Below are 24,789 nucleotides of genomic sequence, written 5' to 3'. Positions count from 1 at the left end.
CCTGTCACTTTACTTGCATTAAATTATTTGAACTTCACAAAAAATCCACAGAAGTAGGTGTAATTGCTTTAACAATGAGAAATGAAGTCAAACATCCTTCCTGCATTCACAACCCTGTCTTCACCATTTGGGTGAGCAATCACACTTATCCCGTGTTAAGACAATGAGAAAGAAAGACTGCCAAATAAAAATTTGAAACATAGAATTTACAGGATTTCCTGGCAAGGAAGGTCTGCGTTACCAGGTACAAGCAGTCCTCTCAGCAAGCATCAAGTGAAAGGACTAGATTGAGAGCCAAAAGAGGAAGGCAATATGCTGAGCCCAGGCTTCTGCATTGTGGATTGTTTCCATCCCTTCTTTGCAAATGGCCATTTGCTGGTTTTACGTCACTGATACAGAGAAGCCAAGTTTCCAAACAAGTCTAAGATGAGTTATGAAAGATGCCAGTGCACCTAGGGTCATCCAGCAAACATGCTGGGTGCATGTGTTTAAGCTGTGGCTAGATTTCTATTTCACATCCAGCAGAAACTGTATAGTAACACACCATCCGTATATTGTGGTAGGACTAGAGTCAAGGTGGAATGAAATGGATCTGAATCAGATGTTTCTTCAATTCTCTATTCTCTGAGGACATGGGAACACTCACTATGGAAAGGACTGTACAAGATCAACTCTGGTAATTTCTAACTTGCTTAAAAGCTTTATATTCAGAAACTCTTCTGCAAACAGTGGCCCCAAGTCTTCAATAGGTGGCACAGTAAACTGAGGGGGAATGTTTCCTTGTGCCTAGTAGGATTTTAACAACATGGAAGCCTGGCATGGCCATACCACAACTCAAGAAAAAGGGGGAAAAGCACAAAACAAAACAAAAACATGATAGCTTATCCGGACTACCTGAGCCAGGTGCACCCCTGGCACTTCTGTCACTTCAAATTCCCACTATTTTGTGTTACTTTCCTGCTCACTTAACAGCAGGACAAAGAGTGTAAGAATAGGCCAGCAGCTGGTGTAGTTCCTATAAAATGTCATCCCAAGTACCATGTTTCACGTCAAACACGAACTTGGACGAGATACATGCAGGCATTACTCCAGTCCTCTCTGTCGTTGCCAGCAGAATGCCACAACAGCAGCAAATCCGTGAGACATGAGCACAAGTACATCTGGTTGGATGCGGAGAAAAACCTTACTCACAATAGAGATAAGAAACCGTTAGGTAGCTTTTTTCCCTACTCCCCCAATTTCTCCCTCAGATCGTTCTTTTGTATAAAGCAATTGCTTCCTGAGTCTCCCTTTAAAAAAACTGATATTCCTGGAAAGAATAAACATCTGGCCATATTAACTCCCTGCTTCAAACTTTCTAATAGGACCCTTTGTCAAATGCCACACTTCGTAAAGGATTTACTGAAAAAGAAAGTGGCCTAAATACGTACAAACAGCAACAATGACGACAATGTGCATTTAGAGACCTTCTAAGATTGTAAATAATGGTTCACACTGAAATATTCTCTGGTTGCTATGACTTGTATGATTTTTAGAACCTGGAAGACATAAAATAATTCAAAATAACACAACGCCTAATTACCAAACACTATCCAATGTAGAGGAACAATAGAAAACTATCAGTTAGGCAAGATGCTAGGGAATCTGAAGTTGGGTCAACATCCTAGGGTTCCTGTCTCTGAAAACCAGTCAGTCCATGACGCAAAATGAGGAACAGATAGCAAAGACACATTTTCATCCACACCCACGTTATTGAAATAGCTTGGATATAACCAGCACAGATGATCAGGCACCATCAAGAGTGATTTGATTCACCCAGCAGCCAAGGGTTCAGAATTTTACCTAATTATCTCTGTTCACAATTTTTCTCATAGGATTCTTGGCTCACCTGTCACTATATATTTTCAGCTGTTTGATTAGTAGAGATTCGCTATTCCAGTTGTTTTGCAGGAAACATAGCAAAACTTTAGTCTCTGTACCCTGAGAATTTATCCTCTAGACACAGAAGCATGTTTCAATAGAAAGTAAATTACAAAGAATTATATATAAAGCTACATGACAACAACCATAAACTACTATCTTAAAAAAAATGCACACTAGCTGAAGATTTACATTAAAAACAATCAACCTAGGACAGATGTAATAAGAAAAGATTTCCTGAAGGGAGACTGTTTATGACACATTTTAAAAGGGACTTTACAGACATGGATTTTAAGAGAGAAGAGGAGAAGGTACCAGCAAAGATAGAGAAACTGTACTGTTTCGAGTGGGAAAATTTTGTAATGGAGAAATAAAAGTGGATCTAATCAAACCAGAAAATACAGCAAGCCCTGTAGAAGAAAATGCTAAAATGTAGAATCTGCAATTTAGTTGGAGTTTTGTATGTTGGGTAGTTTTTATACTTAAAACAACATGACTTCTCTTCTATAGAAAATCCTATTCTAAAATTTTGTGTAAAAAAATTTAAAAAGTTAAAAAAATAAATTTTGTATATAGCTTTAGACATTTTATAGCATTTATTTTCTCTCTAAGAAAAAGAAACAGGGGTGCCTGTGTGGCTCAGTCATTAAGTTTCTGCTTTTGGCTCAGGTTTTGATCCCAAGGTCCTGGGATTGAGTTCCAAGTCAGGCTCCCTGCTTAGCAGGAAGCCGGCTCCTTCCTCTCCCATTCTCCCTGCTTGTGTTCCTCCCTCACTGTGTCTCTCTCAGTCAAATAAATAAATAAAAACTTAAAAAAAAAAAAGTAACAATTGTTCTTGGTAGAAAATGGGAAAAATATGGTAAAGTACAAAGAAGATTTTTTAAATCTCCCATAATACCACTATTTAGACATAAACATTGTTAACACTTACAGTCTTTCATAGTTTTACTCTGTGTGTGTGGTTTATATTATATGCTTTATTATATGGAAAACTGGGTATATTACTGGAAATATAGTTTTATATATTTTTTCCACTTCTAATATTGTAAAATTAAGATCGGTCTTATGTGACATTATTTCTGGGACTTTTTCTATTGCTCGAAAATTACATTAATTTTTTTTTTTTTAGTTTCAATTATTTTTGACAAGTAGGAGCAATTGCAAATAAAACCTAGAGTTACGTGTTCTGAAAGAAATAATCCTTAGCTGAATGAATCTCTTAGCTTGATATTAACACGTTTTGGTTTCCTAGACTAAAAACATTCAGAATTGACTACATGAGTAAAGATTTCATACACCTTGATTCTGTAGAATATAAGGGACTAAACCTTACTCTTTGTTCCAAATTTCTTCTGGGCTTTTAGTGTATGTTCCTATTTCACTTTGGGAACCAGAAATCTTGTCTTCAAATTAATGAGGAAATACTTTTCTTTACATTGTCAATATCATTATCAAATCATATTTATGAATGAATGGGTAAAACTAAGGGCGTAACATCCTCAGTGGGCCCACTGGTTCAGAATGTTTTATCGTACTACCCTTCCATCCCTCCCAAAGTCCAGCATGCCCTCCCTTTCCAAAATCACCTTATCCTACTCGGGCGCAAAGGCAGTGAGTAGTTCATTGTTACTACATCTCCATGGTGCATATTAAATTCAAAAGAGAGATATAAAAAGCACTATTATGTTAAACATGGCTATTCAAGATGACAATTCTTTTTATTCCTGAAAATAAAATTATTTATCTGCCATCTATCTCTCTCTCCATTATGCATTTGAGTCTATTATTGGAAATTTCTATCTATAGTTTGCTTTCTTCAGTATTCATCATAGTAACAGACATCAGAAAGTATCTTTTAACTTAGTAGTGAATGTTCCACAAATGAAGAAATGTAACACTGGGGACTGTTTCCCTATTAACTGATGAAGCTTTCTTCTGGGAATGCTCATGTGCCCACCAGCTATGACCCGGTGTCATAAGCAGATAAATTTTTTATCTTGTTTTCTCTCTATTTCTGAAAATTTAAGGAAATTTATGGAAATGAAACATTTCAACAATTATGAAAGTAAGTCCAGGCAAGAAGGTACCTATGCTGGTTGATACTTGGAACTGTTTACCTTTCTCTATCATATAGAGTAGAGTGACTCTCCCAAAACCTAGTGGCTAGAAATGTTCAATGTAAAACTGGCAATCTTGACTGATGACTTAATTTTTTTTAATGAGAAAGTGTCTAAAACATATTACTTAGGTTTGGCCACTCGCAAAAATATTATAAGACAAAATATTTTCAGAACTAACAAAAATGCTTGCACATTATTCTATTAGACACTGCAAAGGGAAATTTTCAGAGACGGGCCATTTCCTTTTGCACATAGCAACATGTGTTTCTTCTCCACAGATAGGGAAGAACAAATCAGATTTTTCTCAACTTCCTGGGCCTTGAGAACTCGTTCAGCTGGACCTATGCCAGTCGAACAAAAGGAGTCACTTAAATGCAAGAGAGTCACAGAATTTCGGGAGAAAATGAAAATAATCCCTGAGGTGAACCCTATTGAGACATACTGCTAAATTTTAAAAATGGGAACAAGAGATCAATTTTCTTCTTCATGCTTTCTTCCTTGTATTTCTTTAAACCACTAAGTGAGTGAGTAGTGAGTGTACAAAGGAGTCAGCTATACAAATGAAAAAAAAAAAGATTCAACTCAGGTCAATGCATGGCTATACAGCAAGAATTGCCCCAGTTTTTTATAAGTTGTAACTACTTGAACACTTTATAGACCAATACATTATAAAGCCTGAGTCACCATGAGTTGATTCAGTAAAATGAGTACTTTAATAGAATAAAACTTACAATAAAAATAATAATAATGTGTAAGTATATGATAATAAGGCCTAAGCTTAAGGACTACTCATATTCTAAATACTATTAAGCACAGTCAAATTAAGTGCTTTTGATTTTCTCCTATAGAAGAAAAAACTATGAAACTCCTGAAGAGTTAATGGACCCATAACACAAGTGAACGTAAAGAATGTGGTCTGCCCACTTTTGGGAAATGGGACTCCACGATATAAATGATGCAGCACTAAGAACCACAGATTTTCTCGCACCCCACAATCATCTTCCCTCAGGGTTGCCTTGTTGCCCACATCCTGGAGGCACCATTAATATTATATTCCATGTAAATGGTGGCCACTGGAATTGTGCTACACAACAGAGATGCTTCTTACCCAAAAAAATGTCAGGAGGGGTGGGCTACTATACACTTCAATCTTTATTCAAACATATATTCAACAACCATTTGTGGAGAATTGTTATCAGTTGAGATTCTTTTACTTAAGATGTCAGAAACCCAATTCAACCTAACTTAATAAAAAAGAGGAATTTATTGCTTCATGTAAATGAAGAGTCCAGGGGTATACTGGCTTTAGGCAAGTAGATCGTCGGAATCCTGTGTGTCTCTCTCCATTCTATGGCTCCTCCCTGTTGACTGTTCTTTGACAGTACTTTGTAAATTGCTTAGAGCTGTACAAGCTACTAAAAAACAAGTTCTTCTGTTAATAATCAGTTTCTCCTGCCTTTATTAATTCCAAAGGCAACAGAATTATCTTTTGAGGACAATTAGCCTATTAGTCAGTGAACAAATACATAATTTGAGGGATAAAAGTGACCACACCCTTCAATGAAATAGACAATTGGATCTGAATCAGAATTGCTCGGATGGAGCTTGAATGCGTGCATTTTTAACAGCTCTCTATGTAATATGTTGCATACGACCACTGGTCTGCACATTCAACAGACAGCACCAAGAACTAGTTTGCCTACATTTGTAAAATGTCTAAAGGAATTCAATAGTTATTGTAATATTAAAATGTATCTAGGGGTACCTGGGTGGCTCAGTCGGTTAAAGTGGCTACCTTCGGCTCAGGTCATGATCCCAGGGTCCTGGGATCGAGCCCCACATTGGGCTCTCTGCTCAGCTGAGAGCCTGCTTCTCCCTCTTCCTCTGCTGGCCTCTCTGCCTACTTATGTTCTGTCTGTCAAATAAATAAAATCTTTTAAAAAAATTAAAATCTACATTATACTATTGCCAAATTTTTTATCTGTGACAGTCTTAAGAATGCCAGGTTTTCTAAAACAGCCAGGACCCATACAAATAGCTCAGCTTTTCCTAAACTTTATTCTCTCTGTTTACTCACACCGTCAGATAACTTTTATTCACATATAATTTTAGGGCAAAATTTGGGTGAAACTTGAAACCCCAGTATGAATTGCCATAAGTGTGTTGGTATAATATCCTTTTTTTTCCCAATATTTAGTTATTTATTTTAGAGAGAGAGAGTGCTTGCTTGCGAGGGTACACAAGTTGGGGGAGGGGCAGAGAGAGAGGGAGATAAGCAGACTTGCCGCTGAGCCAGGAGACCACAGTGGGGCTAGATCTCAAGACCCTGAGATCATGACGTGAGCTGAAACCAAGAGTTGGACACTTAACCGACTGAGTCACACAGGTGCCGCAATTGAAAGATATTCCTGCAAAGGAACTAGCAGTACTCTTTAAGTGCCAGGGTCATGAAAGACAAAGGAACTTGAGGAAACATAAAAACTAAATGAAATATGAGAGCCTGGACCAGAAAAAGGACTTCAGTTGGACAAATGGAGAAATTACAACAAAGTCTGTACTGTGGTGAATAATATAATATCAATATTCATTTCCTGGCTTAGATCATTGTTTGTGGCTATGGTTATGTAGAATGTTAATATTAGGGAAAGCTAGGTATATGGGAATTCTCTGGATGAATTTTGAAACTAAAAGTCTAAAATTATTTCGGAATAGGGTTAGAAAAAGTAAAATAAAAGTTTCATTTTTTTCTTTTTTCTTTTTAAAAATTTAAATCCTATTAATTAACATATAATGTATTATTAGTTTCAGAGGTAGAGGTCAGTAATTCATCAATCTTATATAATACCAGGTGCTCATTACATCATGTGCCCTCCTAAATGTCCATCATCCAGTTACCCCAACCCCCTCCCTTCCAGCAACCCTGTTTGTTTCCTATGATTAAGAGTGTCTTATGGTTTGTTTCCCTCTCTGATTTTGTCTTGTTTTATTTTTTCCTCTCTTCCCTGTGATTTTCTGTTTTGTTTCTTAAATTCCACATATGAATGAGATGAATGAGATCATATGATAATTGTTTTTCTCTGATTGACTTATTTTGCTTAGCACGATACCCTCTCGTTCCATCCACATCATTGCAAATGGCAAGATTTCATTTTTTGATAGTTGAGTAGTATTCCTTCATATGTATCTATATACCACATCTTCTTCATCCCATCTGCCAATGGACAGCTGGACTCTTTCCATAGTTTGGCTATTGTGGACGTTGCTGCTATAAAGATTGGGATGCAAATGCCCCTGCAGATTATTACATTTGTGTCTTTGGGGTAAATACCCAGTAGTATCATTGCTGGGTCATAGGGTAGTTCTATTTTCAACTTTATAGGAATCTTCATACTGTTTTCCAGAGTGGCTGTGCCAACCTGTATTCCCACCAACAGTGTAAGGGGATTCCCCTTTCTCCACATCCTCACCAACATCTGTTGATTCCTGACTTAATTTTAACCATTCTGACTGATGTAAGGTGGTATCTCATTGTGATTTTGATTTGTATTTCCCTGATGAAAAGTGATGTTCAGCAGTTTTTCATGTATCTGCTGTCCATTTGTATGTCTTTAGAGAAATGACTATTCGTATCTTCTGTCCATTTCTTGATTGGATTATTTGTTCTTTGGGTGTTGAGTTTGAGAAGTTCATTATAGATTGTGGATACTAGTCCTTTATTGGCTAAGACATTTGCAAATATCTTCTTCCATTCTGTCAATTATCTTTTGGTTTTGTCCGCTGTTTCCTTTGCTGTGCAAAAGCTTTTACCTTGATGAAGTCCCAATAGTTCATTTTTGCCTTTGTTTCTCTTCCCTTTGGAGACATGTATAGCAAGAAGGTGCTGGAGCCGAGGTCATAGAGGTCGTCGCCTGTTTCCCCTTTAGGATTTGGATGGATTCTTATCTCACATTTAGGTTTTTCCATCCATTTTGAGTCTATTTTTGTGTATGGTGTAAGGAAATGATCCAGTTTCATTCTTCTGTATGTGGCTGTCCAGTTTTCCCAACACCATTTGTTGAAAAGATTGTCCTTTTTCCATTGGAAAAATGGAAAATCTGTTGAAGATTAGTGGACCACAGAGTTGAGGGTCCATTTCTGAGTTCCACTGATCTGTTCCATTGATCTATGTGTCTGTTTTTGTGCCAATACCATACAGTCTTGATGATTATAGCTTTGTAATAGAGCTTTAAAGTTTGAAATTGTAATGCCACCAGCTTTGGTTTTCCTTTTCAACATTCCTTTAGTTATTTGGGGTCTTTTCTGGTTCCATACAAATTTTAGGATTATTTGTTTCAGCTCTGTGAAAAAAGTTGATGGTGTTTTGATAGGGATTGTGTTGAATGTATAGATTGCTCTAGGTACCATAGACATTTTAACAATATTTGTTCTTCTAATCCTTGAGCATGGAATATTTTTCCATTTCTTTGTGTCTTCCTCAATTCCCTTCATGAATGTTCTATAGTTTAATGAGTACAGATCCTTTGCCTTTTTGGTTAGGTTTATTCCTAGGTACCTTATGGTTTTGGGTGTAGTTGTAAATGGGATTGACTCCTTAATTCCTCTTTCTTCCGTCTCACTGTTGGTGTATAGAAATGCAACTGATTTATGTGCACTCATTTTATATCCTGCCACGTTAATGAATTCTAGCAGTTTTGGGGTGGTCTTTTGGGTTTTCTGCATAGAGCATCATGTCATCTGTGAAGAGTGAGAGTTTGAGTTCTTCTTTGCTAATTCAAATGCCTTTTATTTCTTTTTGATTGCTGAGGCTAGGCCTTCTGGTATCATGTTGAACCACAGTGGTGAGAGTAGACATTCCTGCTGTGTTCCTGAACTTAGGGGAAAAGCTCTCAGTTTTTCACCATTGAGAATGATATTCACACTATGAATAATTTTAATCAAGAAAGGATGGTGTACTTCGTTAAATGCTTTTTGTGCATCTTTTGAGAGGATCATATGGTTCTTGTCCTTTCTTTTATTAATGTAGTATATCACATTGATTGATTTGCAGATGTTGAACCATCCTTGAAGTCTAGGAATAACTCCCACTTGGTCGTAGTGGAAATAATCCTTTTAATATACTGTTGGATCCTATTGGCTAGTATCTTGGTGAGAATTTTTGCATCTATATTCCTCAGGGGTATTGGTCTGTAATTCTCCCATTTGGTGGGGTCTTTGTCTGGTTTGGGGATCAAGGTAATGCTGGCCTCATAGAAAAAGTTTGGAAGTTTTCCTTCCATTTCTATTTTTTGAAAGGGCTTCTGAAGAATAGGTATTCATTCTTCTTTAAATGTTTGGTAGAGTTCCCCTGAGAAGCCATCTGGCCCTAGCTTCTTGTTTGTTAGGAGATTTTTGATTACTGCTTCAATTTCCTTGCTGGTTATGGGTCTGTTCAGGTTTTCTATTTCTTCCTGGTTCAGTTTTGGTAGTTTATACCTCTCTTGGAATTCATCCATTTCTTCCAGATTGCCTTATTTTTTGTCATATAGTTGGTCATAATATGTTCTTATAATTTGATTTCTTTGGTGTTGGTTGTGATCACTCCTGTTTCATTCATGATTTTATTTATTTGGGTCCTTTCTCTTTTCTTCTTGATAAGTCTAGCCAGGGGTTTATCAATCTTATTAATTCTTTCAAAGAACCAGATCCTAGTTTCATTGATCTGTTCTACTATTCTCTTGGTTTCTATTTCATTGGTTTCTGCTTTAATCTTTATTAATTCCCTTTTTCTGTTGGGTTTATGCTTTATTTACTGTTATTTCTCCAGCTCCTTTAGGTGTCATGTTAGGTTGTATATTTGAGACCTTTCTTGTTTCTTCTGAAAGGTTTGTGTTGCTTTGTATTTCCTTCTTAGGACTGCCTCTGCTGCATCCCAAAGATTTTGAATTGTTGTATTTTCATTTTTCATTTGTTTCCATGAATTTTTTAAATTCTTCTTTAATTTCCTGGTTGACCCATTCATTCTTTAGAAGGATGCCCTTTAGCCTCCATGTATTCCAGTTCTTTCCAAATTTCCTCTTGTGATTGAATTCAAGTTTCAAAGCATTGTGGTCTGAAAATATGCAAGGGATAATCCCAATCTTTTGGTACCAGTTGAAACCTGGTTTGTGACCCAGTATGTGATTTTTCTAGACAATGTGTCATGCACAGTTGAGAAGAGTATGTATACTGTTGCTTTAGGATGGAATACTCCAAATATATCTGTGAAATCCAGCCGGTCAAGTGTGTCGTCAAACCTCTTCTTTCCTTGTTGATCTTCTGCTTAGATGATCTGTCCATTGCAGTGAGGGAGGTGTGAAAGTCCCTTACTATTATAAAAATATGGAATACTTCGGGGAGGAGTCAAGATGGCGGAGAAGTAGCAGGCTGAGACTACTTCGGGTAGCGGGAGATCAGCTAAATAGCTTATCTAAAGATTGCAAACACCTACAAATCCAACGGGAGATTGAAGAGAAGAAGAACAGCAATTCTAGAAACAGAAAATCAACCACTATCTGAAAGGTAGGACTGGCAGAAAAGTGAATCCAAAGCGACGGGAAGATAGACCGCGGGGGGAGGGGCCGGCTCCCGGCGAGCGGCAGAGCAACGGAGCAACGGAGCAAAATCAGGACTTTTAAAAGTCTGTTCCGCTGAGGGACATCGCTCCAGAGGCTTAACTGGGGTGAAGCCCAGGCGGGGTCAGCGCGACCTCAGGTCCCGCAGGGTTGCAGAAGGATCGGGGGTGTCTGAGTGTCGCAGATCTTACCGGTATTGGAGCAGGGAAGCCGGCTACAGAGACAGAGCCGAGGAGTGACTCTCAGCTTGGGGTTGCCTTGAGCCGGTCGCAGGCTCAGTCGGCTCGGAGCGTGGCCGGAGGCCAGGGTGACGGGAGTCATTGGGCGCTGTTCTCTGAGGGCGCACTGAGGAGTGGGGCCCCGGGCTCTCGGCTCCTCCAGGCTGGAGACCGGGAGGCCGCCTTCTTCATTCCTGTCCTCCGGAACTCTGCGGAGAGCGCTCAGGGAACAAAAGCTCCCGAAAGCAAACCCGAGCGGATTGCTCGGCGTGGCCCCGGGTAGGGGCGGTGCAACTCCGCCTGGGGCAAAGACGCTTGAGAATCACTACAACAGGCCCCTCCCCCAGAAGATCAACGGGAAACCCAGCCAGGACCAAGTTCATCTACCAAGGAGTGCAGTTTCAATACCAAGGAGAGCGGCGGAATTCCAGAGGAGAAGAAAGCAAAGCACGGAACTCATGGCTTTCTCCCCATGATTTTTTAGCCTTGCAGTTAATTTAATTTTTTTTTCTTTTTCAATTTTTTTTTCTTTTTCTCTTCTTCTGCTAAATTTTTTTAACTTTTACCGTTTTCTTTTTTAACGTTTTTTAAATAGTTTATCTAATATATATATATTTTTTTCCTCTTTTTATATTTTTTCTTTATCGGCTTTCTTTTTTTACATAGTTTCTTTTTTTTTTCTTTTTGAACCCCTTTTTATCCCCTTTCTCCCCCCTCACAATTTGGGATCTCTTCTGATTTGGCTAAAGCATATTTTCCTGGGGTTGTTGCCACCCTTTTAGTATTTTACTTGCTCCTTCAGAAACTCTTATCTGGACAAAATGGCAAGGCGGAAAAATTCACAACAAAAAAAAGAACAAGAGGCAGTACCAAAGGCTAGGGACCTAATCAATACAGACATTGGTAATATGTCAGGTATAGAGTTCAGAATGACGATTCTCAAGGTTCTAGCCAGGCTTGAAAAAGGCATGGAAGATATTAAAGCAACCCTCTCGGGAGATATAAAAGCCCTTTCTGGAGAAATAAAAGAACTAAAATCTAACCAAGTTGAAATCAAAAAAGCTATTAATGAGGTGCAATCAAAAATGGAGGCTCTCACTGCTAGGATAAATGAGGCAGAAGAAAGAATTAGCGATATAGAAGACCAAATGACAGAGAATAAAGAAGCTGAGCAAAAGAGGGACAAACAGCTACTGGACCACGAGGGGAGAATTCGAGAGATAAGTGACACCATAAGACGAAACAACATTAGAATAATTGGGATTCCAGAAGAAGAGGAAACAGAGAGGGGAGCAGAAGGTATATTGGAGAGAATTATTGGAGAGAATTTCCCCAATATGGCAAAGGGAACAAGCATCAAAATTCAAGAGGTTCAGAGAACCCCCCTCAAAATCAATAAGAATAGGTCCACACCCTGTCACCTGATAGTAAAATTTACAAGTCTTAGTGACAAAGAAAAGATCCTGAAAGCAGCCCGGGAAAAGAAGTCTGTAACGTACAATGGTAAAAATATTAGATTGGCAGCAGACTTATCCACAGAGACCTGGCAGGCCAGAAAGAGCTGGCATGATATATTCAGAGTACTAAATGAGAAAAACATGCAGCCAAGAATACTATATCCAGCTAGGCTATCATTGAAAATAAAAGGAGAGATTAAAAGCTTCCAGGACAAACAAAAACTGAAATAATTTGCAAATACCAAACCAGCTCTACAGGAAATATTGAAAGGGGTCCTCTAAGCAAAGAGAAACCCTAAAAGTAGTAGATCAGAAAGAAACAGAGACAATATACAATAACAGTCACCTTACAGGCAATACAATGGCACTAAATTCATATCTCTCAATACTTACCCTGAATGTTAATGGGCTAAATGCCCCAATCAAAAGACACAGGGTATCAGAATGGATAAAAAAACAAAACCCATCTATATGTTGCCTACAAGAAACTCATCTTAAAACCGAAGACACCTCCAGGTTTAAAGTGAGGGGGTGGAAAAGAATTTACCATGCTAATGGACATCAGAAGAAAGCAGGAGTGGCAATCCTTATATCAGATCAATAAGATTTTAAGCCAAAGACTATAATAAGAGATGAGGAAGGACACTATATCATACTCAAAGGAACTGTCCAACAAGAAGATCTAACAATTTTAAATATCTATGCCCCTAACGTGGGAGCAGCCAACTATATAAACCAATTAATAACAAAATCAAAGAAACACATCGACAATAATACAATAATAGTAGGGGATTTTAACACTCCCCTCACTGAAATGGACAGATCATCCAAGCAAAAGATCAACAAGGAAATCAAGGCCTTAAATGACACACTGGACCAGATGGACATCACAGATATATTCAGAACATTTCATCGCAAAGCAACAGAATACACATTCTTCTCTAGTGCACATGGAACATTCTCCAGAATAGATCACATTCTTGGTCCTAAATCAAGTCTCAACCAGTATCAAAAGATTGGGATCATTCCCTGCATATTTTCAGAACACAATGCTCTAAAGCTAGAACTCAATAACAAGAGGAAATTTGGAAAGAACCCAAATACATGGAGACTAAACAGCATCCTTCTAAAGAATGAATGGGTCAACCAGGAAATTAAAGAAGAATTGAAAAAATTCATGGAAACAAATGATAATGAAAACACAACAGTTCAGAATCTGTGGGACACAACAAAGGCAGTCCTGAGAGGAAAATAGATAGCGGTACAAGCCTTTCTTAAGAAACAAGAAAGGTCTCAGGTACACAACCTAACCCTACACCTAAAGAAGCTGGAGAAAGAACAAGAAAGAAACCCTAAACCCAGCAGGAGAAGAGAAATCATAAAGATTAGAGCAGAAATCAATGAAATAGAAACCAAAAAAACAATAGAACAAATCAACGAAACTAGGAGCTGGTTCTTTGAAAGAATTAATAAGATTGATAAACCCCTGGCCAGACTTATCAAAAAGAAAAGAGAAAGGACCCCAATAAATAAAATCATGAATGAAAGAGGAGAAATCACAACGAACACCAAAGAAATACAGACAATTATAAGAACATTCTATGAGCAACTTTACGCCAACAAATTTGACAATCTGGAAGAAATGGATGCATTCCTAGAGACATATAAACTACCACAACTGAACCAGGAAGAAATAGAAAGCCTCAACAGACCCATAACCAGTAAGGAGATTGAAACAGTCATCAAAAATCTCCAAACAAACAAAAGCCCAGGGCCAGACGGCTCCCCGGGGGAATTCTACCAAACATTTAAAGAAGAACTAATTCCTATTCTCCTGAAACTGTTCCAAAAAATAGAAATAGAAGGAAAACTTCCGAACTCATTTTATGAGGCCAGCATCACCTTGATCCCAAAACCAGACAAGGATCCCAACAAAAAAGAGAACTACAGACCAATATCCTTGATGAACACAGATGCAAAAATTCTCGCCAAAATACTAGCCAATAGGATTCAACAGTACATTAAAAGGATTATTCACCACGACCAAGTGGGATTTATTCCAGGGCTGCAAGGCTGGTTCAACATCCGCAAATCAATCAATGTGATACAACACATTAATAAAAGAAAGAACAAGAACCATATGATACTCTCCATAGATGCTGAAAAAGCATTTGACAAAGTACAGCATCCCTTCCTGATCAAAACTCTTCAAAGTGTAGGGATAGACGGCACATACCTCAATATTATCAAAGCCATCTATGAAAAACCCACCGCAAATATCATTCTCAATGGAGAAAAACTGAAAGCTTTTCCGCTAAGGTCAGGAACACGGCAGGGATGTCCGTTATCACCACTGCTATTCAACATTGTACTAGAAGTCCTAGCCTCAGCAATCAGACAACAAAAGGAAATTAAAGGCATCCAAATCGGCAAAGAAGAAGTCAAACTCTCACTCTTCGCAGATGATATGATACTATATGTGGAAAACCCAAAAGACTCCACTCCAAAACTGCTAGAACTTGTACAGGAATTCAGTAAAGTGTCAGGATATAAAATCAATGCATAGAAATCAGTTGCATTTCTCTACACCAACAACAAGACAGAAGAAAGAGAAATTAAGGAGTCCATCCCATTTACAATTGCACCCAAAACTATAAGATACCTAGGAATAAACCTAACCAAAGAGACTAAGAATCTATACTCAGAAAACTATAAAGTACTCATGAAAGAAATTGAGGAAGACACAAAGAAATGGAAAAATGTTCCATGCTCCTGGATTGGAAGAATAAATATTGTGAAAATGTCTATGCTACCTAAAGCAATCTACACATTTAATGCAATTCCTATCAAAGTACCATCCATTTTTTTCAAAGAAATGGAACAAATAATCCTAAAATTTATATGGAACTAGAAAAGACCTTGAATAGCCAAAGGAATATTGAAAAAGAAAGCCAAAGTCGGTGGCATCACAATTCCGGACTTCAAGCTCTATTACAAAGCTGTCATCATCAAGACAGCATGGTACTGGCACAAAAACAGACACAAAGATCAATGGAACAGAATAGAGAGCCCAGAAATGGACCCTCAACTCTATGGTCAACTCATCTTCGACAAAGCAGGAAAGAATGTCCGATGGAAAAAAGACAGCCTCTTCAATAAATGGTGTTGGGAAAATTGGACAGCCACATGCAGAAAAATGAAATTGGATCATTTCCTTACACCACACACGAAAATAGACTCAAAATGGATGAAGGATCTCAATGTGAGAAAGGAATCCATCAAAATCCTCGAGGAGAACACAGGCAGCAACCTCTTCGACCTCAGCCGCAGCAACATCTTCCTAGGAACATCACCAAAGGCAAGGGAAGCAAGGGCAAAAATGAACTTTTGGGATTTTATCAAGATCAAAAGCTTTTGCACAGCAAAGGAAACAGTGAACAAAACCAAAAGACAACTGACAGAATGGGAGAAGATATTTGCAAATGACATATCAGATAAAGGGCTAGTGTCCAAAATCTATAAAGAACTTAGCAAACTCAACACCCAAAGAACAAATAATCCAATCAAGAAATGGGCAGAGGACATGAACAGACATTTCTGCAAAGAAGACATCCAGATGGCCAACAGACACATGAAAAAGTGCTCCATATCACTCGGCATCAGGGAAATACAAATCAAAACCACCATGAGATATCACCTCACACCAGTCAGAATGGCTAAAATTAACAAGTCAGGAAATGACAGATGCTGGCGAGGATGCGGAGAAAGGGGAACCCTCCTACACTGTTGGTGGGAATGCAAGCTGGTGCAACCACTCTGGAAAACAGCATGGAGGTTCCTCAAAATGTTGAAAATAGAACTACCCTATGACCCTGCAATTGCACTGCTGGGTATTTACCCTAAAGATACAAACGTAGTGATCTGAAGGGGCACGTGCACCCGAATGTTTATAGCAGCAATGTCTACAATAGCCAAACTATGGAAAGAACCTAGATGTCCATCTACAGACGAATGGATAAAGAAGATGTGGTATATATACACAATGGAATACTATGCAGCCATCAAAAGAAATGAAATCTTGCCATTTGCAACGACGTGGATGGAACTAGAGGGTATCATGCTTAGTGAAATAAGTCAATCGGAGAAAGACAACTATCATATGATCTCCCTGATATGAGGGAGAGGAGATGCAACATGGGGGGTTGAGGGGGTAGGAGAAGAGTAAATGAAACAAGATGGGATTGGGAGGGAGACAAACCATAAGTGACTCTTAATCTCACAAAACAAACTGAGGGTTGATGGGGGGAGGGGGTTGGGAGAGGGGGGTGGGGTTATGGATATTGGGGAGGGTATGTGCTATGGTGAGTGCTGTGAAGTGTGTAAATCTGGCGATTCGCAGACCTGTACCCCTGGGGATAAAAATATATGTTTATAAAGCTGTAAAAAAAAAAAAAAAAGAAAGAAAAAAGAAAGGATGAATACCCAAGTTTTGTAGCAACATGGACGGGACTGGAAGAGATTATGCTGAGTGAAATAAGTCAAGCAGAGAGAGTCAATTATCATATGGTTTCACTTATTTGTGGAGCGTAACAAATAGCATGGAGGACAAGGGGAGATGGAGAGGAGAAGGGAGTTGAGGGAAATTGGAAGGGGAGGTGAACCATGAGAGACTATGGACTCTGAAAAACGATCTGAGAATTTTGAAGGGGTGGGGGGTGGGAGGTTGGGGGCACCAGGTGGTGGGTATTGTAGAGGGCACGGATTGCATGGAGCACTGGGTGTGGTGCAAAAATAATGAATACTGTTATGCTGAAAAAATAAAAAAAATTAATAAAAAAATATGGAATACTTCATGAATTCGTACATCATCCTTGCACAAGGGCCATACTAATCTTCTCTCTACCATTTCAATTTTAGTATATGTGCTGCCAAAGCTAGCACAGCATCCTATCTTTGAGATACTAACATATATATTCATTTTTTTCTCCTTGTATTTCCTCCATCCCTTCCCCTCATTCAAACAAAGAAGATGCCTGACAGGAGTGGTAAAACAAGGCAAAAGCCAGAAAAGTATAACAGTCTTTCTGGCTATTGTTTTCAAGTGCCTAAGAGCTTAAATGGACAATCTCTGGGGTAGAGACAGAATACTCAGAAGAAATTAAGAAAGATTCCATATCTATCGGCTCCACCTACCACCTTTGCCGCCCACACATGTAGACTAGAAATAGATTCCCTAATTAGTGATAATAGAGATTTTGGAAGGTCCTATACAGAAGATCCTATGGGGTCAGGACCCATAGAGAGAGGGTATAACTGTGGTGAATTTAGCAGATGAGAATACAGAAAACCCAGAGTCTCTCATGCTTTCTTACTCCCAAAGTTTGACACAGAAACAGCAAAAATTTTCCTGTGCCCCACCCACTCAACTCCACCAAAACTGGCACAGAAGTAAGAGAAAGAGATGGAGAAGCTAAGAGAGCCAGGTGAACACAAACAGGAGAATTTGAGACTATCTTGATGCAGCTGACTAAAACTCTTGGTCATTTGACATCCATTAAGTCTTTCTTCTGAAAAAAAAAAAAAAAAAGAAAGAAATTGGTGAAGATGGACTGTCATTTGCAGGGTGCAGGACCACAAAACTTGAGCTATTCCATTCCCCAAAGATAATTTCTATATATTACAAAAGGAGGAAAAAATGCAAGGGATTATTGACAAAGCCTTTACATCTATTCATGAGAATTCTTATATGCCTGTATTCAGTGATCTATTGCTACAATAGCAAAGTATTCCCACACTTCATGGCTTAAAATGATAACAATTATTTATTATTTTACATGGTTTCTGTAGGCCAAGAATTTCAGAGTGGCTTAGCTACGCCATTTTGGCTCAAGCTCTCTCAGGAGTTAAAATGTCAACTAAGACTACACTCATCTGACATCTTGTAAGTCTGGAAGATGTAACTGCCAAGGTGCCTCACTCATATGACTAACAAGTTCACCTTGGCTATTGGCAATTGGCTTCAGTTCCTCTCCTGCACAGAGTGGCTTGAGGATTCTCAAAACATGGTGGCTGGATTCCCTAAGGAGAGAGATTGAAGAGAAGGCAAGGCAGGGGCCCGCAGTGTCTTTTATGACCAAGCTTCAGAAATTGTTATTCCTCTCCAAGATCCTATTGGTTATACTGGTCAAGTCTACTGATTATGGGAGAAGATCACATATGATCAAGAATGCCAAAAGGAATGGCTCATTAGGAACCACCTTGAAGGCTGGCTACCATAGCTTACTACTTTGTAGTATTTCCACTACAGAATAAAGGATGTTTGCCCCAAACAAAAAAGGGGCATTCTAACAAATGTCATCTCTGTCAATAATCTCAGATATAAAAGAAAAAGGCAGTACACCTCCCTGTCAAAAGGAAGCAGTTTTTAAAAATATTTCACTTTGAATGAATTTTTGTCCATTTCCCAAAGACAAGGCATCATATAGATATGGAAAGATTCATCTTTGTTGCTTAGACCAAAAAGAGAAAATATGAAACTTCATCAGTAAAGCACTGGGAAACTAGTGTGGATATATCTGATTTTTATTTAATTTTATTTTCAATGGAAAATAAAAGAGGCATTGCTATAAAAACTCCTCTGATTAATGTGTTTCCTAAAATCCTAACCTTCCACTCATTGCTTTATGAAAATAACTGACTAACTTAGGACCTGGCAAGAAGAATGGAGTTTTTCCTGGTCTCTGTCCAAAGAATTACCAGCAGCAACTGGTGTGTATCAATGACTAAGGGAGAGTTTGTCCACTCCCACCTCTGTGCCCTGGTATTGTGTAAGCCCCCCAAACCTGTGTACAACCCTGGAAGGGTAGGTAAAACACAAATAGCACAATGAAGGCTTAAGCTAAATTAAGACACAGAAGGACAATGTAGGTTGTATTTTTTTCCACACATGTCCAAAGTACCCACTACCTAAGGATTCTGATAAAAATTGAATCAATGCTTGAAGTAGAAGACAAAAATATTTTATCTATATGAAAAAAACAATTTGGAAAGTTAATCCATTGGTCACTCTACTCAGTCAACTCAAAAAAAATTTTTTAAAGATTTTACTTTATTTTATTTTATTTGAGAGAGAGAGAGAAAGAGAGATATAAAAGAGAAAGGCAAGTTCTCTTGAGAGAGAGCATGAGCAAGGGGAGGGGTAGATACAGAGTGAGGACAAGTAGACTCCTGGTGGAGCAGGGAGCCTGATCCCAGGACCCTGAGATTATGACCTGAGCTGAAGTTAGATGCTTAACCAACTTAGCCACCCAGGTGTCTCTAGTCAACTCAATTAAAGAAAAATCTTCAAAGAAGGTTTTAAACAAAATGATATTATAGAGTCTTACTTCTATTAATAATAATAACAATAATAAAATAAATCACTTATATGGTAAGCATTATACTAGGCACATTTTTCATCATGTTTGTCTCCAAAAAAACCTTAAGAATTGTGCATTATTATTTACAATTTTCACATGCAAAATCTGAGAGTCAGAAAGGTTAAATAACTTACTCAAGAATAACATGATCATCAGTAAAGTAGTCTCCTTTTTGAACACAAGGCAAATTTAAAATATTTTGAGAAAAATATCTACTGTAGAAATACCATATGTATAACATAGAAGGAGAAAAAAAGACCATTATTATCAATTCTAACAAGTACCCACTATGCCACAAATACTCTAAGATCTTAAAAATAACATTAAAAAACATATTTCCTAAATTGAGCAGTGTGGTATGACAGGAGCAGTGAGATGGAAAATGACACCTAAAATGAAAAATTTCTTACCACACAGTGGGCTCTGCGGTCCATGTTATTGACTGCAAAACTGCTCAGACCAGCCATAAGAGAAAATGTTTACTAATTAACCAGCTCTAATAGAAAACCTTAGATGTCTTCATGTTGTGAAATATTCTTCATCTACCATACTTCCTCATTCTCATCTAGTCACAACTATCAGAAGGAAAATTTAACTTTGAGACTTTCAGACATTTGTGATTGTTAGCCAAGGGTCTCTTTATCCATGTTTTTAGAGAAACTGAGTTAAAAGAAGTCAACTCTGCCCAAGCCACACAAATGGAGTAAGCCAAAGAATTTTGCCTCATGTCTTCAAGTGTAGTATTTTACTTGTCCTTGTAACATAGTCATATACTCAGTTTCCTAGTCCTTTGGAAAACGAGATAGCATATATACATATACATATATATATATGAAACAGAGATATTATAAAACAAGTCAGAAGTTTATTATTTTAGTACATAGACTTTGGAGTTAATATTAATCTCATGATTATATAATTACTATTTTATCACTTCATTCATGCAGTTATATCACTGTTCAGAAATTTTTTTATTCAAGTATAATTAATATAGAGGGCTATATTACTTTCAGGTGTACAATGTAATGATTCAACAATTCTATCTATTGCTCAGTGCTCATGATGATAAGTGTACTCTTAATCCCCTTATTTTGCCCATACCCCCACATCCATCTCCGCTTGCACCAGTCTGTTCTGTATAGTAAAGTTCTGGTTTTTTCATTTGTCTCTTTTTTTCTTTGCTCATTTGTTTTGTTTCTTAAATTCCACACACAGGCGAAATGACATGTTACTTGTCTTTCTGTGACTGGCTTATTTCACTTAGCATTATACCCACTAGGTCCATCCATGTTTTAGCAAAGGCAAGATTTCACTTTTTTATGGCTGAAATATTTCACTGTGTATATATACTACATCTTCCTTATCCATCCATCTACTGATGGACACTTGGCTGCTTCCATAGTTCGCTATTGTAAATAATGCTGGAATAAACATAGAGGTGCATATATCTTTTCCAATTAGTGTTTTCATTTTCTTTAGGTAAATACCCAGTAGTGAAATTACTGGATCATATGGTAATTCTGTTTTTAATTTTTTGAGGAATCTTCATACTGTTTTCCACAATGGCTATACCAGCTAGCATTCCCACCAACAATGCAAAATGATTCCTTTTTGTCCACATTCTCATCAACACTTATTATTTCTTATTGGTTTTGATATTGGCCATTCTGACAGGTGTACAGCGATACCTCATTGTGGCTTTGATTTGCTTTTCCCTGAGGATGATGTTGATCATCTTTTCATATTTCTGTTGGCATCTGTATGTGTTGTTTGGAAAAATGTCTATTCAGTTCCTCTGCCCATTTTTTTAAAAAGACCAGTTTATTTATTTGAGAGAGAGAGAGAGAGCAGGGGAAGGAGCAGAGAGAGAGGGAGAGAGAATCCTCACGTAGACTCCCCAATGAGTGCAGAGCCTGATGCAGGGCTGGCTGGATCCCAGGACCCTGAGGCAAAATCACAAGTCAGCCATTTAATCAACTAAGCAACCCAGGAGCCCTCCTCTGTCCATTTTTAAGCAGATTATTTGTTTTTGCTTTGTTGTTGTTGTTTCTTGTTTGTTTGTTTTGGTGTGGTTGTATAAATTCTTTATGTATTTTGCATATTAACCCCTATTGGATACATCATTTGCAAATACCTTCTCCCATTTAGTAGTTATCTTTCTGTTTTGTTGATGCTTTCCTTCTCCGTGCAAAAGTTTTCTATTTTGGTGTAGTCCCAAGTTTATTTTCACTTTTATTTCACTTGCTTAGGAGACATATCTAGAATACTGTTGCTACAGCTGATATCAAAGAGATTACTGCCTACGTTTTCTTCTAGAAATTTCACAGCTCAGTTCTCACATTTAGGTCCTTATACTGTTTGAGTTTATTTTTAGGTATGGTATTTGAAAGTGGTCCAGTTTTCCCAACACTGTTTGTTGAAGAGACTGTCTTTTCCCCAGTGTATCTTCTTGCTTCCTTTGTGACAGATTCATTGACCACATGAGTGTGGGTTTATTTCTGGGTTCTCTATTCTGTTTTATTGACTTATGTGTGTATTATTGTGCCAGAACCATGCTGTTCTGATTACTACAACTTCGTAGTACATCTTAAAACCTGGGACTGTGATACCTTCAGGTTTGTTTTTCTATTTCAAGATTGCTTTGGCTATTTGGTGGTTTTTGTTTTGTTTTGTTTTGTTTTGATTTGTTTGTTTTGGTTCCACATAAATTTTAGAATTATTTGTTCCAGTTCTGTGAAAAATACTGTTGGTATTTTGATGGGGATTGCATTAAATTTGTAGATTGCTTTGGCTAGACTAGACATTTTAATATTTGTTTTTCCAACCCATGTGCATGGAACATCTTTCATTTGTTTATGTCTTCTTTAATTTCTTTCGTCAGTGTTTTATAATTTTTGGAGTGCAGGTCTTTCACCTCCTTGGTTAAGTTTATTTCTAAGTATTTTTTTTCTTTTTAGTGCAATTGTAAATGGGATTGTTTTATTATTTTCTCTTTCTGCTACTTTATTGTTAATATATAGAAATGCAACTAGTCTCTGTAAATTAATTTTTTATCCTATGACTTTACTGAATTCATTTTTCAGTATTAGTAGTTTTTTTGTGGAATTTTTAGGGTTTTCTATATACAGTATCTTGTGATCTGCAAATAGTGAAAGTTTTACCTCTTTTTTACCAATTTGGATGCCTTTTGTTGATTGATATATTTTTTAAAAATATGGAACACCTCACAAATTTGTATGTCTTCCTTGCACAGGGATCATGCTTATCTTCCCTGTATCATTCCAATTTTTTAGTGTATGTGCTACAGAAGCAAACACTATTTCTTCTTGTCTGATTGCTGTGGCTAGTACTTCCAGTACTATGTTGAATAAAAGGGGTAAGAGTGGACATCATTGTCTTGTTCCTGAGCTTAGAGGAAAAGCTGTCAGTTTTTCTGCATTGAGTATGATGTTAGCTATGGATTTTTTTTTTTAATCTTTGGCCTTTATTATGTTGAGGTATGTTCCTTCCAAATCTACTTTGTTGACAGTTTTTATCATGAATGTGTGTTGTACTTTGTCAAATGCTTTTTCTGCATCCATTAAAATAATCATATGGTTTTTATCCTTTCTCTTATTGATATGATACATCACGTTGCTTGATTTGCAAATATTGAAGCATGCTTGCATCTCTGGAATAAATCCCACTTAATTGAGAATGTTTTTTTTTTCATATATTGTTGGATTGAGTTTGCTAGAATTTTGTAGTGGATTTTTGCATCTACATTCATCAGAGATATTGGTCTGTAGTCTACTTTTTCTTGTAGGGTCACTGCTCAGAAATTTTTGAAATGGCTTTTTTTGCAAATTGGAAAGAAGAGGGGTGGCTGAAGGAAATATTTCTTAAGTTGTTAGAATTCCGTTCTCAGATGACTTCTCTTCAGACTGCTGTACCTCACCAGTAGCAGGTTGGCACTGATGAAGAAACAAAAATAATTATGCAATTATTATGAAACTCTGTGTTCATAATAATACCTTTTTCTTCACAAATGGCAGGGGAGTGGGCAGGGAACCAGTCCTCTTGTCTCATGTAATTTCCTCCATCTGAAGATATATAAGAAAGTTTATAGCATTAGTTCAATGTGCATCCAAGATTTTCTTGCTCTTAATGGTTAGATTCACTGGGCAGTTTAATAGCCAAAATCCTTCCCACAAAATAAAAAAAAGACTGCAATTCCACCGGAAACTGAAAATAGCTTTTGGAAAAGTGAAAAATTTTGAAGTCCAGCATATTTATGTCTTATTTCACTATCTTCAGTGTTTTGAAAAATACTAAAAGCAGAATTAGTACTCAAAATCCCATCCTAAAAAGGTTTCCTCTTTTTAAGACTACCGAAAATACTGATGTTCCTTTTGTAGGAGGCTTTCATTAGTATTAAAGAGACAATAGATGTGACTGTATTTTAAATACTCATCTTGCAAATTCCTATTATTTGAATTTTTTAATCTCTCAGAAGTGCCACTATACAAATGTGATTTTATTCTATAAAATGTCCCTAGACTTTCAATAGAATCTAGAATAGAAGTAGGTGGAGTTCCAATTTCCTTATTTTAAATGCTTTCTCTAATTCTTACATTCAACAGAGGACTAATGCAAATGGAGTCAAGGGTTACATGGAACTCTTAACACACCAGGAAACCATCCCAGGGTGTGCTATTGGTTTTTCCCAACCACTTTCTTTATGGGTTCATTTCACATCTGATCTCACACCTTGGAAAAAATACAGATCTGAAGTTCACTTGAATGAGAGATTTTCCTCTTTATAACACTGAATAGAAATTGAGGGCTTTGATATTGTCATGGAAATGACAGGCTCAAAGGCCTGTTTCAAACAGAATGAGCAAGGAACAATTTTGTTTGTTTGTTTGTTTTTGTTTGTTTTCTTTTCAGATTATGAGATTGGAGTATGGGTAGAAAGAACCTCCGGTTGAGATAGTGGGAGGAAATGGGGAAAAAAAAGTGAGCCTGAAAGAATTCTTCATACTATGCCAGCAAGTAGTATAGGACAGCTTTATAAAAAAAAAAAA

The 24,789-nt window shown here is 37.4% G+C and overlaps 2 non-coding genes across 2 annotated transcripts; both read right to left on the bottom strand.

Moving 5' to 3' along the window:
- Positions 1-17,139: 17,139 nt before the first annotated feature.
- Positions 17,140-17,246, bottom strand: LOC125101387 (U6 spliceosomal RNA). The gene has a single exon (XR_007127806.1). It is a non-coding gene; the product is annotated as a U6 spliceosomal RNA (small nuclear RNA).
- A 5,685-nt stretch (positions 17,247-22,931) lies between these two features.
- LOC125101395 (U6 spliceosomal RNA) lies at positions 22,932-23,040 on the bottom strand. The gene has a single exon (XR_007127813.1). It is a non-coding gene; the product is annotated as a U6 spliceosomal RNA (small nuclear RNA).
- Between the last annotated feature and the right edge of the window lie 1,749 nt (positions 23,041-24,789).

The sequence above is a fragment of the Lutra lutra genome, chromosome 5, assembly GCF_902655055.1.
Source record: "Lutra lutra chromosome 5, mLutLut1.2, whole genome shotgun sequence".
Taxonomy (NCBI): Eukaryota; Metazoa; Chordata; class Mammalia; order Carnivora; family Mustelidae; genus Lutra; species Lutra lutra.
Note: the sequence above shows the minus strand (reverse complement) of the source record. Positions and strands in the feature narration are given on the sequence as shown.